The sequence below is a fragment of the Pseudophryne corroboree genome, chromosome 1 (genome assembly GCF_028390025.1).
Source record: "Pseudophryne corroboree isolate aPseCor3 chromosome 1, aPseCor3.hap2, whole genome shotgun sequence".
NCBI lineage: Eukaryota > Metazoa > Chordata > Amphibia > Anura > Myobatrachidae > Pseudophryne > Pseudophryne corroboree.
Genome location: NC_086444.1, coordinates 167,273,979 through 167,294,351, shown reverse-complemented (window position 1 = coordinate 167,294,351; position 20,373 = coordinate 167,273,979).

Below are 20,373 nucleotides of genomic sequence, written 5' to 3'. Positions count from 1 at the left end.
CCTTCCATTTTTGATGATGGCAGCTGTTATAGTTTAGGTAACTAATACAATCGACCACTTTCCTAAAGGTCTTAGTCACTAGACCATTTCCCCTGACTAAGAGAGTAATGTCCAAAAAAATTAATTTGGGAAGGGTGACAAGAATGACTAAACTTAAGACCAAATGTGTTAAAATTGAGATAAGTAAGAAAAGAAGAAACAGAAGAAACTCCATCCCAAATAATAAACAGATCAGAGTGGTGGCAGAGTTATGTACTCTTGACATGGGAAGGCATGCTGTTCCTTGTAGTGCCAATGGGAGATCCTAGGGGTGGCTCCCGGGTAAGTTAGCTCTCTGTCTGGAAGTGTTTTAGTAATAACCTTTATTATGAGGCCTACTGTGACAAATTATATGGCCCTATGTGGGCACTGCTATTATGTAGGTTAGGACTGCTGTATCAGAGAAGCCGTGAAGTGGCTCAGCAGCTAAACATGTGTTTGCAAACATTTGTGACTAATTCTCTGAATTTTATTACCAGATAGGTTCAGGGATGGTTACAGGTAATTTTCAGTGTGAGGAAGGGAATTTAGGGGTGGGGATTTGCACCCCCCTTCCTCTTTGTCTGTTGTTTGTCTGTGACCCCTCTCCCTTCCAGCCAGCACCTGATATATAATTATCTCCAGGTATGATTGAGCAGCTTCCAAATTGTTTGTCTGCTTGTGTGTAAGAGACATTAGCCAATATTTACTAATATTCGTGTTTGAGTCGGTTTGTGTAGTGTTTTAACTCGTTTTGTATCGGGTTCATTTTCATGCAACTTTTTGAAACTATGGGGGTAATTCCAAGTTGATCGCAGCAGGATTTTTGATAGCAATTGGGCAAAACCATGTGCACTGCAGGGGGGCCAGATATAACATGTGCAGAAAGAGTTAGATTTGGGTGGGTTATTTTGTTTCTGTGCAGGGTAAATACTGGCTGCTTTATTTTTACACTGCAAATTAGATTGCAGATTGAACACACCACACCCAAATCTAACTCTCTCTGCACATGTTATATCTGCCTCCCCTGCAGTGCACATGGTTTTTCCCAATTGCTAACAAAAATCCTGCTGCGATCAACTTGGAATTACCCCCTATATACGCAAAGTTACGAAGCAGTCGACTTTATGGTTTTCGTGTTTTCCGATGTCGATGCCAGTTGTTGTTTTTTGGCACATTTACGGCCGTCATTGTCGTTTGCGTACATGTTTTTGTTGTTTTTGCTGCTTTATTTTCTAAGTTAAACGCGGCAGGGTATTTTTTAAACCCCGGCCACATTTTCACTTTTAGTTTCGTTTTTTATCCCCGTTCGTGATTGGTTGTGTTTCAGATGTAGGAGTGTCTGTGCGCAACCATATAAATACGCCCCAAACCGTCCGCACCTCGTGGGTTTAGTTAGTGGTGAGGAGGGAGGTTGTGCTGTGGAGGTATGTGAGTTTTTGGTTTGGTGAGGAGTGTTGTTTGCGATTTCTGAGTGTAGTATTGTGTTTGAAAGTAGTCTTGTCATTCTTGTAGTCTTGTTTTTTGTGGTTTTGTCTAATTTTTTGTCCAAGTGTTTTTTATTTATAGTCCCTTGTCAGTGTTTGTGTGTGTGTGTGTGTGTGTGTGTGTGTGATTTGTGCAGTGGTAGTGGAGGAGTGTGTTGTTTGTATTTTTTTTTCTGTGTTAAGTGTTTAGACACACAATTATGTGTGACTCACAGGTGGGGGAGGAGGTCGGTCAGGTGGAGGAGGTGAGTGTGAGTGAGGTGGAGGAGGTGGGTGAGGTTGCTGCAGCAACCTCAAGTGACAGTGATAGTGACAGTCAGAGAGCTCCGCAGCCACGCACCACTACTAAGACTGGGCGGAATGTCAAGTTTAGTTATGCAGAAAATGTGGCATTGGTGCCGGAGCTGATGAAGTATCAGCGGCAGCTATTTGGGCCTGAGTCCGCCAAGGTGCCAACACGGAAGAAGACGGTGTTGTGGGTGAAAGTTGTTGCTGCTGTCAATAGTGAGGGGGTGGTCAAGCGGACGGAGGACACGTGCCGCAAACGGTACTATGACATAAAGCGACGTGTCAAGTCCAAAATGGCCAAGGAGGCGAAGTCGGCTCGAAAAACCGGTGGTGGGCAGCCATGTATTGCAAGATATCTGGAGTATGAATAGCCCATGCGGAGTGTAATACCTCCTGAAGTAGTCTCTGCAACCCATGTCCGGGATTCAGATAGGCCCAGGAAGAATGGTGAGCATGTGTATTTGCATTAACATTCTATGACCTTATTATTATTATTTTTTTTTTCAAATGTGTGTCATGTGACGTTGCATATTACTCCCATCTTCAAGTGTGTGTCAGCAAATACATTTTTTTTGGTAATGTTTTCTACAAAAGCCAATGTAACATCTTACTTTATTGTATGTCATGAGTTTTTTTTTCTGTATATTTTCCATGTGTAGTTTGGACTTGGTGTGTCATTGAATTGTCCAGCAATAATGTTTTCCTTTTGCACATTTTTAAGTTTTAATTTGGACTATGTTTTCTATTTAGGTTATCCATGTGCAATGTTGCAGTGGTTGTCATGTTAGAGGCTGGAGTAGTGGGAAGTGGTTTGGAAACCACTTACATGTGTACTGTCATTATTACTGAATGTAATAATTAAAAAAAAAAAAAACACTATTTGTTTGTTCAGTTTGAGTCTGTATTTGTACCCTGACACAACACTGCAGTCTAATTTTTTTTTTTTGGCTCATATAGTGGTAATGTGTGTTTGGAGTGCCACATCACAGAGCAATTTCTATATTGCATCTGTAAATTTTTTCCTTTCATTACAAAATGAAGATGTGTGTGCTTTTGGTTGTTATTGACTGTATTTTTACTTGTATCCTATGTCTGTGTCCTGTACATGCTTTCCTGTGTTGCACTTTCCATAGTGCATATGGCTATTGGACAATGTTTATTGTTTTATGTAGTGGTTTTTTGGTTTACGGTCCTAATGTTTTTTTAAAAAAAATAAAACAAGCATTTTTTAAAGAATTAATGTTTATAAGCATAATGGGTGGATCTATCAACAATAGCATGAATACATGAGATTTTATTTTGGTTTTACAGTGTTGGAAAAAAGCAGTACTGGTCGTCCTACAGTAACTCCTATGACATCTGATGATGATGACGCTGCGGAAGCAGGTAAAGTGTCCATTGTAGTATAGGGTATGTTTGTAAAGGAATGGCCATAACAAAATGTAACTTTCAATACTAAGTCCATCAAAAGAAGTCTGGAGCAGCAGAAGTCGGACTTATGTAACACGCCACCAAAAAAAACATGTGGCAGCAAAGAAAGCAAGGTCTGATGTCCAGGGCCAACCACAGCAGGCTACCCTGCCATGAAGATTATCGACAGTATGTTCGGTCCCCCCACTCCAAATTTTGGACACACCTCCAAGACGTGAACCACACTCCCCTCATCTTGATTGTATCAAACTGAAATAAATTTAATAAATTTCAGATCGTAATAAAACTTTTACTTAAACGCATTAAATCAAAATACATCAAAATCTGATATACTTACCGAAGTCAGTAAAACATGAAATGGAATCCTAGCAAAATGGCCTTGTCCACATCCTGTGAAGATATGTATCTCCACTTCAGCCATACAGTAGCACATTGTGTGTAAGATGCTGCAACAGAAACTCATGTTTAATTTTGGAAAATAGTAAGGTTGTTTAACAAATTTTCACATGTGTGTTTAACCTAACATTGCCAAATACATACTGTATAAAAACATTACTATGTTTGTTTTTGAAAAGCTATAAGGCAACACATTATGGATTACAATGTGTTTTTATGGTGGAGTATGTTTGATCTACAATAAAACTAATGTGTTTGTTTTCACAATGAAGTAACCAGACACATTTGCCACAAACAGGCATATGTATGTATTTAAGTTATGAGTGATGATGTTGCTAGGCAGGATATCTGAAAGCAACAGTCAATGACATGTGTTCCATATGTAGTGATTTGTTATAATTTTTCAAACATATGGATAGCTAACGGATAATTTTTCTAAATTTTAGCTTCTAGTCCTGGTAACAGCATCCCTCAGCAACAACAGCAACACAGTGACATGGATGAGACAATCATGTTAGAAATGCAGCCATTAAGCCAAGGAATCAGGCCCCCAGCATCTGTGAGTACACCACCACAGCAAAGCACAACACCACCACAACACAGCCCAACAACACCAGTAACACAAGGCCCTGATCACGTGTTTTGGAACATTTGGGCTAGACAGCAGGCCACTAATGAAGATTGCCTGTGTAGGCAGACACAAATGTTTGCAAGCCTACCATGTCACCTCAGAAGAATAACCAGAAATATGAGTAGACAAAATGAACAAACCACGAGAATTTGGCAATACCATGGAACTCATGCGTGCAGACATTACACAGGTCATGGGCAACTTACAGCGCATAATGGAAGAACAGCACAGACTAATGGAAGAACAGCACAGACAACAGCAAAGCTATATGAACATTTTTCAAAACAATCAAAAGATAAATGAAACTTTATTCCGAATTGTAGACAATCAAAATGCTGCTACACGTGAACTCAAAGCCACCCTCACTAACCTCAATGAAACACTCAGATCCATGCACCAACAGCAAACAAGCAGCAGTTCTGGTACGACTACTCCAAATATCACGCCAGTGTCATCACCACCAAGACGCTCCACCAGAGCACGCCAACATGACAGTGGTAAAGGCAAAGGGCAGGACAAGCAGCCACCCAAAATTTTTTTTACAAATAAACCTCACATTTTTAATTTCAGAGAAGTACATCAAAATACTTAGTAAGTGTATGTTTGTCAAAATAGATATAACACTTAGCTCCTTGACAATTTGTACAACATCATTAATTATAAGTGGTACAAACAACAACAGGAAATTTGTACGCACATTTATTCTTTACCATCTTTGAATTTTTTTGGAGGAGGGAAATGTTGTTTGAGCTGCACATAGGTGTTAGCAGGAAGTAACCAGACCACTTGATTTTTTTCTAATCATTACTCTTTCTAGATTCCAATCATTCTCATATCCTGCAGACACAATAATTGGCAGCCAGGCAGAATGTGTTTAGCAGGAAGTAAACAGACCACTTGATTTTTTTTCTAATCATTACTCTTTCTAGATTCCAATCATTCTCATATCCTGCAGACACAATAATTGGCAGCCAGGCAGAATGTCTTTAGCAGGAAGTAAACAGACCACTTGATTTTTTTTCTAATCATTACTCTTTCTAGATTCCAATCATTCTCATATCCTGCAGACACAATAATTGGCAGCCAGGCAGAATGTCTTTAGCAGGAAGTAAACAGACCACTTGATTTTTTTTCTAATCATTACTCTTTTTAGATTCCAATCATTCTCATATCCTGCAGACACAATAATTGGCAGCCAGGCAGAATGTCTTTAGCAGGAAGTAAACAGACCACTTGATTTTTTTTCTAATCATTACTCTTTCTAGATTCCAATCATTCTCATATCCTGCAGGCAGAATAATTGGCAGCCATGCAGATTAATCCATGACCAATACAAATTACAATGTGATTGTTAACTCTTTTACCTTTCTTCTCTATACAACATTACAAGACTAACACAATTGAGTTGGCTAAAAAGGTTTTAATATGTTGTGATTGAATTTAGATAATTCAGTGCCAAAATGAATGTCATTATTGTTGGGCCATGTTTGTGTGTGTTGAAAATGAGTAATCAGTTTCTTACACATGATGCAGAAACAAAGAAATTTTACTTTTTAAAAAAAATACAAATAATGTGTATAATAATGTAGATATGTGGCAAACTGTGTATTTACTTACAAATCAGCAAGTTTACTGCAGCAAACATTACGAAATATTTTTTTTTTGGATGAGACTAAGTTTGTGTCCCTTAAATACAATGGAGCATAACACATAGGGACACATGTATTCCTAAAGGCTAACATATTATATGTGGAGGACTGTTTAATTAGGACACAGGTTCTCAAACTCGGGCCTCAGGACCCCACACAGTGCATGTTTTGCAGGTCTCCTCACAGAATAACAAGTGACATAATTAGCTCCACCTGTGAACTTTTTAAAATGTGTCTGTGAGTAATTCATACACCTGTGCTTCTACTGGGTTACCTGCAAAACATGCACTGTGTGGGGTCCTGAGGGCCGAGTTTGAGAACCTGTGCATTAGGACGTTACACACAATCATAAAGTAAAATACAAAATAAATTACTATGTGGATTATGTGTGCTTGTAATAAATTTTCAATCCAAGTTTATTAACACTTATCCAGACTTCATGCATACAACTCATAATCTGTTGTTTTGAGATTTTAAATAAACACAATACACATGCTACATTTGTATAGCATAAAGCAGGGTATGTTTGTATGTCTCAAGGAGACAGACACATTCTGAGTAATGGTTTTTACTTGAAAAATGGGGCAACATATATTTAGCCTTACACAACAAATGAAAGAAGCAAACAAAACTTACCTTAAAAAATAACGATTTATGAGGTCTTGCCTAACCTTCCTCCCTACATCTGTACTCCAAGTATCACCAGATGTCTCTAATTCCTCTGCTTGCTGGCTGCTTTCTTCATCCTCCTCCTCCTCAACATGTGGCAGATATTGTTGCAAACACATGTTATGAAGAAAGCAGCAGCAGAACACAATTTGAGTCACCTTCAAGGGACTATACAACAAAAGGCCACCAGACTTATCCAGACACCGAAACCTAGATTTCAGCACACCAAAACATCTTTCTATCACATTCAGCATGGACTTATGTGCATGATTGTAATTGTGTTCAGCAGGGGTATGAGGTCGGGACAATGGAGTTAGAAGCCAAGAGAAACAGCTATATCCTCCATCACCTAAAAGACAGATATAGTAACGTGATTCATGTTAAGATACAGCAACACATAAGTAACACACTGTGGGGCAGATGTATTAACCTGGAGAAGGCATAAGGAAGTGATAAACCAGTGATATGTGCAAGGTAATAAAGGCAGTGGGCAATCTGTCCCTAAATGATAATTTACATATTGGAGCTGATTGGCTGGTGCCTTTATCACCTTGCACATATCACTGGTTTATCACTTCCTTATGCCTTCTCCAGGATAATACATCTGCCCCTGTATTTGGACAAAGTAGATGCAGGCCTACACATATCAAATTACATACCCAGCAGCCACCCATCTAGCATTTGTCCGTCCTCAAACTTATCAAAGAGGGATGACTGACTGAGGATGAAGGAGTCATGGCAGCCTCCAGGGTAACCAGCAACAACACTCATTATTTTGAGATTTGCATCACAAACCACCTGCACATTTGTGGAGTGCTCTAGATGACAATTAGTATAGATGTGCTGCCTGCCCATAGGTGGTCTCAGCTGAATGTGTGTGTAATCTATGGCTCCCAGCACATTGGGCATGCCAGCCAGCTCATAGAAATCTACCCTGACGGCATGCCACTGAGACTCCTGGGTAGGGAAGCAGATTGAGGCATCGATGTGGGGCTGCAAAACAGCCAACACCTGTGTGTATATTTGAAAGAAAATTAAACATGAGATTTTAGGACAGAACTGGCCACTGAGTAATTAAAACCAACCAAAAACAGAGGAGGTAGTTAGGTATACAGCACCTGTGTTAATATTCTTGAAAATGAGGGCTGTGGGATTCCTATGACATCCCCAGACACAGCCTGAAAGCTGCCAGTAGCCATAAAGTGCAACACAGCCAGGAGTTTGTGCAGGCCTGAGACAGAGCGAGAGCGTGCTGTGTCAGGGTCTAGGCCCAGTTTGACAAGGTCATACAGGTGGAAAATGTTGTTACGATTTAGACGGAACATCTGTATGACCGTATCATCGGACAATGCGTTCAAGTTTAAACGCCCCCTAAAAAAACGAGGCCTGCGCAGCCTCCGCGGAAGCTGTACAACCTGCTGACCATGTTCAGTTTCTTGGCCCTGGTTACTTACAGGCTGATGTCTGAGTCTGAGGAATCCCACAGCACACAAAATATCACTGGCCCACAGTCCTGCTGCCATTTCTGAGAGTAGGTGGATTGAAATGGGCCTAAGATCCTTTTATAGGCATCCTAATTCAGATGTGAGTGATTTGTTAGTTGTAACACATGTAAACACGCCTGGAAAAAGCAGGTCTATTTTTTTGCCGCTTTTTTTAACGAATCGCAAAAAAATCCGACCGCAATTGAGCACTCAGAGACTAACACCCAAATACGAATGAATAGTGAATACCCGTGTTGTATGAAATAACAGCCGCGTTTGACCGATGGTCTATTCATTCGTATTTCTGAACTTTGTCATTCAAACCATTACGAATAGTCCAAACACTGCCGAGATTTGTGCTTAGTGAATTCCCATGTTGGGACTTAGAAAAAAAAACACAAATCGGACAAACTCGATTTTTTAGTAAATATTGGCTATTGAATGGGAGCAGCATTTGGTAGGCATGCTGTTCCTTGTAGTGCCAATGGGAGATCCTGGGGGTGGCTCCTGGGTAAGTTAGCTCTCTGTCTGGAAGTGTTTTAGTAATAGCCTTTATTATGAGGCCTACTGTGACAAATTACATGGCCCTATGTGGTGTCACAATCCATGCAGTTTCTCCTCCATGCCTGGGGTGGCGCTCTCTGCTCTGGTGCTCAGCCCTCTGCTCTGTATCTGCAGCTTGATTATTAGCTGTTACCACAGCTGTGAGCAGCACCTGAACTCACTACTTAGGCCAGCCACACAGTTTCCATGTTGCCAGTTCATCATGTCAAGGTTGTTTCAGCTCCTGGTCCTGGTTATGCTGGTCTCTGCTGCTAAATCGTCCATAGAACTGCCAGGTTCTCCCAGTACTCAGGTAACCTGTATTCTCTCAGCCCATTGTTAAGGAACTGAGTAGCTGGCCTGCATTCTCCCAGTACTCAGGTAACCTGTATTCCCTCAGCTTGTTGTTAAGGAACTGAGTAGCTGGCCTGCATTCTCCCAGTACTCAGGTAACCTGTATTCTCTCAGCCCATGGTTAAGGAACTGAGTAGCTGGCCTGCATTCTCCCAGTACTCGGGTAACCTGTATTCCCTCAGCTTGTTGTTAAGGAACTGAGTAGCTGGCCTGCATTCTCCCAGCACTCAGGTAACCTGTATTCCCTCAGCTTGTTGTTAAGGAACTGAGTAGCTGGCCTGCATTCTCCCAGTACTCAGGTAACCTGTATTCTCTCAGCCCATTGTTAAGGAACTGAGTAGCTGGCCTGCATTCTCCCAGTACTCAGGTAACCTGTATTCCCTCAGCTTGTTGCTATCCTGTGATCCAGCTACCACAGTGCAATCCTGGCATCCCGTGTATTCACAGTCTCCTGGCATCCTATGTCCCCTCAGTTTTCCCTTTCTTTTTGTGTTCTCTAGTTATTCCTGGTTTATATTTATTGTTTACAGTTGTACAGTACTTTAATAAACTTGCTATTATACCGTGAACATCAGTCCCTGCTAACATGTTCTCACAATGGGAGATCCAAACGGATTCTGACAGTATGAACTGGCCCAAAACAAACAGCAGGGGAGATAATTGCAGTCTGCCTGAAGGAGTTTTCTCACAGCTCGTTTACCTCTCAGCTCCCAGGACATCACCTTCTTTAGATTTCTTACAACTGGGTATTTTAAAGGGAAAGTTAGACCAGCTACAGACTTTAGTATCCAGTATTCTATGCATTCTACCTGAATTCCTGGGGAGACTGGTGGACCCCAGTAAAATAGCTCCAGAAAAGGGGTTTTCTTCTGACCCATGGACTAGGCATGCTAGGGGCACCTCTCCTCCACAGACAAGAGGTAGGTTCCAAAGTTTCCCTCGACCTAGCCTCTCAGAAACAGAACGCCAGTATCGTAGAGACAATAAACTTTGCCTGTATTGTGGGGGTCAAGGACATTTTATTCTAACTTGTCCCATTCGAAAACCAAGAAATGGGGGCAGAGTGCATCTCCAATCTTTAAATACCATCTGTCACAAAACTGGTCTTCCACCTAAAATTTCCGAGTTTGTTGCCTCAGGAGGAGTTTCCAAGCCTGTCGCTCCAGGACGGGGTTCTTCAGAGTATCCAGCCCCAGGAGGGGGTTCTTCAGAGTGTCCAGCCCCAGGAGGGGGTTCTTCAGAGTGTCCAGCCCCAAGAGGGGGTTCTGCAGAGTGTCCAGCCCCAGAGGGGGTTCTTCAGAGTGCCCAGCCCCAAGAGGGGGTTCTTCAGAGTGTCCAGCCCTAAGATGGGGTTCTTCAGAATGTCCAGCCCCAAGAGGGGGTTCAGAGCGTCCAGCCCCAGTGAGGGGTTCAGAGCGTCCAGCACCAGTGAGGGGTTCAGAGCATCCAGCCCCAGTGAGGGGTTCAGAGCGTCCAGCCCCAGGAGGGGGTTCTTCAGAGTGTCCAGCCCCAGGAGGTTTTTTTTCAGAGTATCCAGCCCCAGGAGGGGGTTCTTCAGAGTGTCCAGCCCCAGGAGTGGGTTCTCCAGAGTGTCCAGCCCCAGGAGGGGGTTCTTCAGAGTGTCCAGCCCCAGGAGGGGGTTCTTCAGAGTGTCCAGCCCCAGGAGGGGGTTCCTCAGAGTGTCCAGCCCCAGTGAGGGGTTCAGAGGGTCCAGCGCTAGAGAGTCTACAGAGTGCTGCCCAGCCAGAGAGTCTACAGAGTGCTGCCCAGCCAGAGAGTCTACAGAGTGCTGCCCAGCCAGAGAGTCTACAGAGTGCTGCCCAGCCAGAGAGTCTACAGAGCGCTGCCCAGCCAGAGAGTCTACAGAGTGCTGCCCAGCCAGAGAGTCTACAGAGTGCTGCCCAGCCAGAGAGTCTACAGAGTGCTGCCCAGCCAGAGAATCTACAGAGCGCTGCCCAGCCAGAGAGTCTACAGAGCGCTGCCCAGCCAGAGAGTCTACAGAGCGCTGCCCAGCCAGAGAGTCTACAGAGCGCTGCCCAGCCAGAGAGTCTACAGAGCGCTGCCCAGCCAGAGAGTCTTCAGAGCGCTGCCCAGCCAGAGAGTCTTCAGAGCGCTGCCCAGCCAGAGAGTCTTCAGAGCTCTGCCCAGCCAGAGAGTCTTCAGAGCGCTGCCCAGCCAGAGAGTCTTCAGAGCGCTGCCCAGCCAGAGAGTCTTCAGAGCGTTGCCCAGCCAGAGAGTCTTCAGAGCGCTGCCCAGCCACGTGAAGAGGGGGTTCTTGCCTCAGCCCAGCCCCGTGAAGAGGGGGCTCTTGCCTCAGCCCAGCCCCGTGAAGAGGAGGCTCTTGCCTCAGCCCAGCCCCGTGAAGAGGGGGCTCTTGCCTAAGCCCAGCCCCGTGAAGAGGGGGCTCTTGCCTCAGCCCAGCCCCGTGAAGAGGGGGCTCTTGCCTCAGCCCAGCCCCGTGAAGTGGGGGCTCTTTCCTCAGCCCAGCCCTGTGAAGTGGGGACTCTTTCCTTAGTCCAGCCCCGTGAAGTGGGGGCGTCTGCCTTAGTCCAGCCCCAGGAGGGGGCTCTGAGCATTATGCCAATCTCAGAAGAGGAATCTAGCACCCTTGCTTTTCACAACACAGGCCATATATCTAGGCACGTAGGCACTGCTGTAGTCCTGGGTTCCAAACCTACCACTAAATTGTTGGCTCACGATTTGGGTACAGCCCAGTCCCCCAGGACTTCCAGGAAGGACCAAATCCAAAAAGTGCCATCCAAGTCTCTAGTCAAAGTTCGGTTAGGATCATCATATATTTCTGACCAGTCTTCTGAAAGTCTGTCCCCTCCTCAGTGTCCTGATGATCCATCTCCAGTGTTTCCAGAAAATCAAGCTTCCACTTCACAGAATTCATCCAACGCTCCATCTTTGGATTACTTTGATGGAGATTTAACGCAATACTTCGCACTAGTTAATTGATATCTTTCCATGATGGAGACAGATCCTTCTCTCGGAATTACTCCATCCAACATAGTTAAATTTTTATTCCTGACCTTCAGAGGAGAAGCCTCGGCATGGGCTAGTCCACTAATTGAAACCAATGACCCAGTTCTTCTCAATTTTGTGGCCTTCAGTGAAGTGGTAATTAAGAAATTCAATTCATGGTCTTACCAGTCTTCAGTCCCAATTGAGGTTCCTGCCCAGCCGGGGTCATCTGAGGTTCCTATCTATCTTGGTTCATCCGAGAATCCTGTTGCCAGCTTAGAGACTCCAGCAATCAGCTTACCTGTTGGTTTTCTTCAGCTTCAGTCTACTGTTCCTACTGGGAAATCCACAAAAAGGAGAAAGAAGAAAAAGGGAAAGTCTAAGTTGAAAGCCTCTGTTGGACTTCCTTGGCAGCATGAGAATACCCTGATATGCCCTCTACCTTTTGATTCAGACTCTGACATGTGTTGAGCGTCTGGAATCCGCTCCTTAAGGAGGGGGTACTGTCATAATCCATGCAGTTTCTCCTCCATGCCTGGGGTGGCGCTCTCTGCTCTGGTGCTCAGCACTCTGCTCTGTATCTGCAGCTTGAATATTAGCTGTTACCACAGCTGTGAGCAGCACCTGAACTCACTACTTAGGCCAGCCACACAGGCTCCCTGTTGCCAGTTCATTGTGTCAAGGTTGTGTCAGCTCCTGGTCCTGGTTATGCTGGTCTGTGCTGCTAAATCGTCCATAGAACTGCCAGGTTATCCCAGTACTCAGGTAACCTGTATTCTCTCAGCCCATTGTTAAGGAACTGAGTAGCTGGCCTGCATTCTCCCAGTACTCAGGTAACCGGTATTCTCTCAGCCCATAGGTAAGGAACTGAGTAGCTGGCCTGCATTCTCCCAGTACTCAGGTAACCTGTATTCTCTCAGCCCATGGTTAAGGAACTGAGTAGCTGGCCTGCATTCTCCCAGTACTCAGGTAACCTGTATTCTCTCAGCCCATTGTTAAGGAACTGAGTAGCTGGCCTGCATTCTCCCAGTACTCAGGTAACCTGTATTCTCTCAGCCCATAGTTAAGGAACTGAGTAGCTGGCCTGCATTCTCCCAGTACTCAGGTAACCTGTATTCTCTCAGCCCATGGTTAAGGAACTGAGTAGCTGGCCTGCATTCTCCCAGTACTCAGGTAACCTGTATTCTCTCAGCCCATGGTTAAGGAACTGAGTAGCTGGCCTGCATTCTCCCAGTACTCAGGTAACCTGTATTCTCTCAGCCCATGGTTAAGGAACTGAGTAGCTGGCCTGCATTCTCCCAGTACTCAGGTAACCTGTATTCCCTCAGCTTGTTGTTAAGGAACTGAGTAGCTGGCCTGCATTCTCCAGGTACTCAGGTAACCTGTATTCTCTCAGCCCATGGTTAAGGAACTGAGTAGCTGGCCTGCATTCTCCCAGTACTCAGGTAACCTGTATTCTCTCAGCCCATAGTTAATGAACTGAGTAGCTGGCCTGCATTCTCCCAGTACTCAGGTAACCTGTATTCTCTCAGCCCATGGTTAAGGAACTGAGTAGCTGGCCTGCATTCTCCCAGTACTCAGGTAACCTGTATTCTCTCAGCCCATGGTTAAGGAACTGAGTAGCTGGCCTGCATTCTCCTAGTACTCAGGTAACCTGTATTCTCTCAGCCCATGGTTAAGGAACTGAGTAGCTGGCCTGCATTCTCCCAGTACTCAGGTAACCTGTATTCCCTCAGCTTGTTGTTAAGGAACTGAGTAGCTGGCCTGCATTCTCCCAGTACTCAGGTAACCTGTATTTTCTCAGCCCATGGTTAAGGAACTGAGTAGCTGGCCTGCATTCTCCCAGTACTCAGGTAACCTGTATTCCCTCAGCTTGTTGTTAAGGAACTGAGTAGCTGGCCTGCATTCTCCCAGTACTCAGGTAACCTGTATTCTCTCAGCCCATGGTTAAGGAACTGAGTAGCTGGCCTGCATTCTCCCAGTACTCAGGTAACCTGTATTCTCTCAGCCCATGGTTAAGGAACTGAGTAGCTGGCCTGCATTCTCCCAGTACTCAGGTAACCTGTATTCCCTCAGCTTGTTGTTAAGGAACTGAGTAGCTGGCCTGCATTCTCCCAGTACTCAGGTAACCTGTATTCCCTCAGCTTGTTGTAAAGGAACTGAGTAGCTGGCCTGCATTCTCCCAGCACTCAGGTAACCTGTATTCCCTCAGCTTGTTGTTAAGGAACTGAGTAGCTGGCCTGCATTCTCCCAGTACTCAGCTAACCTGTATTCTCTCAGCCCATTGTTAAGGAACTGAGTAGCTGGCCTGCATTCTCCCAGTACTCAGGTAACCTGTATTCCCTCAGCTTGTTGCTATCCTGTGATCCAGCTACCACAGTGCAATCCTGGCATCCAGTGTATTCACAGTCTCCAGGCATCCTATGTCCCCTCAGTTTTCCCTTTCTTTTTGTGTTCTCTAGTTATTCCTGGTTTATATTTATTGTTTACAGTTGTACAGTACTTTAATAAACTTGCTATTATACCGTGAACATCAGTCCCTGCTAACATGTTCTCACAATGGGAGATCCAAAACGGATTCTGACATGTGGGCACTGCTATTATGTAGGTTAGGACTGCTGTATCAGAGAAGCCGTGAAGTGGCCAGCAGCTAAACATCTGTTTGCAAACATTTGTGACTAATTCTCTGAATTTTATTGCCAGATAGGTTCAGGGATGGTTACAAGTAATTTTCAGTGTGCGGAAGGGAATTTAGGGGTGGGGATTTGCACCCCCCTTCCTCTTTGTCTGTGACCCCTCCCCCTTCCAGCACCTGATATATAATTATCTCCAGGTATGATTGAGCAGCTTCCAAATTGTTTGTCTGCTTGTGTGCATTGTGGTGACCACTGACCAGTATATACTAGTACAGTACAGTAGTCCAGTGCTGTATTTTGCTTGCCTGTGTCAGTTCTATTATCCAGAACAGTGCTCAGTATCTGTGCTCATTATTATCATTGCTGCATTGTGGTGACCACTGACCAGTATATAGTAGTACAGTACAGTAGTCCAGTGCTGTATTTTGCTGGCCCGTGTCAGTTCTATTATCCAGAACAGTGCTCAGTATCTGTGCTCATTATTATCATTGCTGCATTGGGGTTACCACTGACCAGTATATAGTAGTACAGTACAGTAGTCCATTGCTGTATTTTGCTGCTCCGTGTCAGTTCTATTATTCAGAACAGTGCTCGGTATCTGTGCTCATTATTATCATTGCTGCATTGTGGTGACCAGTATATGGTGGTACAGTACAGTAGCCCATTGCTGTATCTTGCTGCTCCGTGTCACTTCTAGTATCCTGAACAGTGCTCAGTCTCACTAGTCAGTGTCATGTCAGAACAAAATGTTTTGGAGGTAGTGGAGGTGTCTTCCTCAGAGGAGTCTGTACCAGGTACTCAGGATTGCCTTGAGTGGTTTCATCCCATTAGGAGGGAGACAGAATGGCTGGATAGCCTAGGAAATAAGATTCCTCAAAGTTCATTAGGGCATACTCTATTACGGTGCTGGAAAAAGCTACGAAGAATGCTCTAGATATGGATCAGTCCATTTCATCTAGGACCCCCTCAGCTCCTGATACACAGGTCTTGCAGGCCAACGCGGACATCGATGCCGACACTGGGATCAACACAGAAGTTAGAGGGGGGCACTATGATAGATTGGAATATAAAATTCAGCAATTTATCAATGCCATTAGGGATGTGTTAGAAATACCTATACAAATAGCGGAAAATTCTTGTATGCTAACTGCAAAATCATTAGTGACATTCCCGGTTTCGGAAGAGTTGAATACCCTATTTGAAAGATCCTGGTTAAACCCAGAAGAGGTTTTTCACATCCCCAATAAAGTACTTAAGACATATCCCTTTCCTGGGGAGGATAGAAGGAGATGGGAGATTCCTCCCATAATGGACATTTCGGTGTCCAGGCCATCAGGGGTAATTACATTACCTGTACCAGGCTCGGCCTCGTTAACGGAGCCGACTGACCGCAAGATAGAGACAACTCTAAAATCCATTTACACGGCTACTGGAGCCGCCCTTAGGCCCACTATTGCATGCACTTGGGTAGCTAGGGCTATGTTAAAATGGTCAGACAATTTAATATAAGACCTTGATACAATCCATAGGGATGATGTTGTCTTGATTCTAGGTCACATAAAGGATTCGGCTAAATTCATGGTGAAAGCCATGAGGGACATTGGGCTGATGAATTCAAGAGCATCCTCCATGGCAGTAGCAGCTCGCAGAGGTCTCTGGATCCGCCAATGGAACACAGACGCTGATTCCAAGAAGTACCTTCCCTTCGCAGGTGAGACACCACTTGGGGACACTCTGAATACAAATACTTCCGCAGCACCACCTGTGAGAAGACGTAACTCTGCTTCTCTGATGCAGTCCCCTTGGGCTGCCAGATAGAGAAAATTCGGGAGGGTCTACTTCTGCATGAGGCTAGGCCATAGAAAGAGCAGAAAGTCTGCACCCTGTACAGGTGCACGGGTTCAGAGGTTGGATTCTACTCCCTTAGCGTCCTCAGCGTGACGCGGAAGGACTCCCATGCGGAGGTCCACGGGGGGAGGGGGGAATCTCCTCTACATCACTACAGGGGAGCCTTAATTAGAAACTGGATTCAGGAGTTTCCCCCTGGCTGTTTGTTTAATCAGCCCTGACAATTGTTAGGACAGTGGGTTTGTCCCTGTCATATAAAAAAAAAGTTTTTTTTTAAAGTGCCGTCATGTCTGACACTTCCGTATATGTCTAGTGGTACTGCCATATGATATAATTCCCGACATTACTGCCATTTAATTCCAGTGATTTTGATATTTTCTTCCAGTGATTTGGACCAATAATACCGTTGATTAGAACGAATAATTCCTGTGATACTGGCTTTTAATTCCAGTGATTTTGTCATTTTCTTCCAGTGATTTGGAATAATAATACCATTGATTAGAACGAATAATTCCTGTGATTATGGCTTTTAATTCCAGTGATTTTGTCATTTTCTTCCAGTGATTTGGACCAATAATACCATTGATTAGAACGAATAATTCCTGTGATATTGAGGTGTTTGTGTCGCTTAGCTTAGCCATCTAGCGACCTTGGTGCACCTCTTTTTTTCTTTGCATCATGTGCTGTTTGGGGACTATTTTTTTAAGTGGCATCCTGTCTGACACTGCAGTGCCACTCCTAGATGGGCCAGGTGTTTGTGCCGCCCACTTGGGTCGCTTAGCTTAGTCATCCAGCAACCTTGGTGCAAATTTTAGCACTAAAAATAATATTGTGAGGTGTGAGGTGTTCAGAATAGACTGGAAATGAGTGGAAATTATGGTTATTGAGGTTAATAATATACTATAGGATCAAAATTACCCCCAAATTCTATTTAAGCTGTCTTTGAAGTGTTTTTGAAAAAAAGCACCCGAGTCCAAAACACACCTGAATCCGACAAAAATTCTTAAGGGAGGTTTTGCCAAAATGCGTCCGAATCCAAAACACGGCTGCGGAACCGAATCCAAAACCAAAACACAAAACCCGAAAAATGTCCGGTGCACATCTCTAATATATATGTATATATATACATAAAATTTCAGGTGGGATGTAATGCCATCCAAGTTCGGTGGCCGTGCGGGATCACGGCCGAACTCTGACTTTTTTTTAAAAAGGGCGATCATTTACAAGGCATGGTATTGTCTTGTACTGGAAGTGATTACCCTTTTAAAAAAATGTCTAAGTTCGGCCGCCGAACTCAGATGGCATTACATCCGGCCCTTGGTGTTGTTGTACTGTTCCATCCAGTGGCTGTGTCCCTTCAGCTGTGCTGCGTCCATCCAGTGGCTGTGTCCATCCACTCCCGGTCCTGTCACACAGTGGTGCTGCAGTGATTCTGCAGGCTACAGCCTACTGCTCTCACTAACTTCACAACAGCACTGTGACTCTGAGCAGTGTCAGTTTAAAAAAAAAAAGTGAAAAAGTTTATAGAAAAAGTAAAAAAAAAATACATATTTGGTGCTGCTGTACTGTTCCATCCAGTAGCTGAGTCTATCCAGCGGTGCTGTGTCCATCCACTCCTTATCCTGTCATACAGCGGTGCTGCAGTGACTCTGCAGGCCGTAGCTCACTGCTGTCGCTTAGATTAGTCAAGCAACTATCTTTGCGTAACAGTTTGGCCTAAAATGGATGAAAACAATATTGTAAGCTGTGAGGTGGTCAAAATTGACTGGAAATTAGTGGAAATTAAAGTTATTTAGGTTAATCATACCGTAGGAACAAAAACACCCCCAAATTCTATGGTTTTAGCTGTTTTGATGATTTAAAAAAAAAATACAGATCCAAAACCAAAATAACATGATCTGCGCACCTCTCTACTGTCAGAACCAGCCCTCAGCATAGGCAAACTAGGCAAATGCCTAGGGCATTTGGTATGCCTAGGGGCACCAGCAGCTTCTGCTGACTAAAATGATATGCGGCATGCCTATATTCTGTATGTAGCATTTCATATGCAGATACAGCCACAGTCACACACAGTATATAAGCATGCTGCATATCATTTTAATCAGCAGAAGCTGCTTGTGCATCCTAGCCACATAGCAATGCAAATAAGATACATTTTCATCAAAAAAGGCGCCCATCGTTAGCAGAGCTGCCAGCTGACTCACGCCAGGCATCTCCTGCTGCATGGCACATTGAGGCAAGATGTATCAGGACACATCTGTATGCAAGCAGAGGCAGAGGTCACAGTGTTTGCGGCCATGTGAGTGCTGTGTGTGTGGGTAGGTTTGTTGTGGAATAGTGTTCGGCATATGTGTAAGGGGCATTATGTGTATAAGGGCATTAATAAAGGTTGGAATGATGTATAAGGTGCATTATGTTTATAAGGACATTAATAATGTGTGTCATATGTGTTAGGGGCATTACTGTGTGGTATTATGTGTATAAAGTTATTACTAATGTGTGGCATTATGTGTATAAAGTAGAGATGTGCACTTGAAATTTTTCGGGTTTTGGTTTTGGGTTCGGTTCCGCGGCCGTGTTTTGGGTTCGACCGCGTTTTGGCAAAACCTCACCGAATTTTTTTTGTCGGATTCGGGTGTGTTTTGGATTCGGGTGTTTTTTTTAAAAAACCCTAAAAAACAGCTTAAATCATAGAATTTGGGGGTCATTTTGATCCCAAAGTATTATTAACCTCAAAAACCATAATTTCCACTCATTTTCAGTCTATTCTGAACACCTCACACCTCACAATATTATTTTTAGTCCTAAAATTTGCACCGAGGTCGCTGGATGACTAAGCTAAGCGACCCAAGTGGCCGACACAAACACCTGGCCCATCTAGGAGTGGCACTGCAGTGTCACGCAGGATGGCCCTTCCAAAAAACACTCCCCAAACAGCACATGACGCAAAGAAAAAAAGAGGCGCAATGAGCTAGCTGTGTGAGTAAGCTAAGCGACCCTAGTGGCCGACACAAACACCTGGCCCATCTAGGAGTGGCACTGCAGTGTCACGCAGGATGGCCCTTCCAAAAAACACTCCCCAAACAGCACATGACGCAAAGAAGAAAAAAAAGAGGCGCAATGAGGTAGCTGTGTGAGTAAGATAAGGGACCCTAGTGGCCGACACAAACACCTGGCCCATCTAGGAGTGGCACTGCAGTGTCACGCAGGATGGCCCTTCCAAAAAACACTCCCCAAACAGCACATGACGCAAAGAAAAAAAGAGGCGCAATGAGGTAGCTGTGTGAGTAAGCTAAGCGACCCTAGTGGCCGACACAAACACCTGGCCCATCTAGGAGTGGCACTGCAGTGTCACGCAGGATGGCCCTTCCAAAAAACACTCCCCAAACAGCACATGACGCAAAGAAAAAAAGAGGCACAATGAGGTAGCTGTGTGAGTAAGATAAGCGACCCTAGTGGCCGACACAAACACCTGGCCCATCTAGGAGTGGCACTGCAGTGTCACGCAGGATGGCCCTTCCAAAAAACACTCCCCAAACAGCACATGATGCAAAGAAAAAAAGAGGCGCAATGAGGTAGCTGTGTGAGTAAGATAAGCGACCTTAGTGGCCGACACAAACACCTGGCCCATCTAGGAGTGGCACTGCAGTGTCACGCAGGATGGCCCTTCCAAAAAACACTCCCCAAACAGCACATGACGCAAAGAAGAAAAAAAAGAGGCGCAATGAGGTAGCTGTGTGAGTAAGATAAGCGACCCTAGTGGCCGACACAAACACCTGGCCCATCTAGGAGTGGCACTGCAGTGTCACGCAGGATGGCCCTTCCAAAAAACACTCCCCAAACAGCACATGACGCAAAGAAAAAAAGAGGCGCAATGAGGTAGCTGTGTGAGTAAGCTAAGCGACCCTAGTGGCCGACACAAACACCTGGCCCATCTAGGAGTGGCACTGCAGTGTCACGTAGGATGGCCCT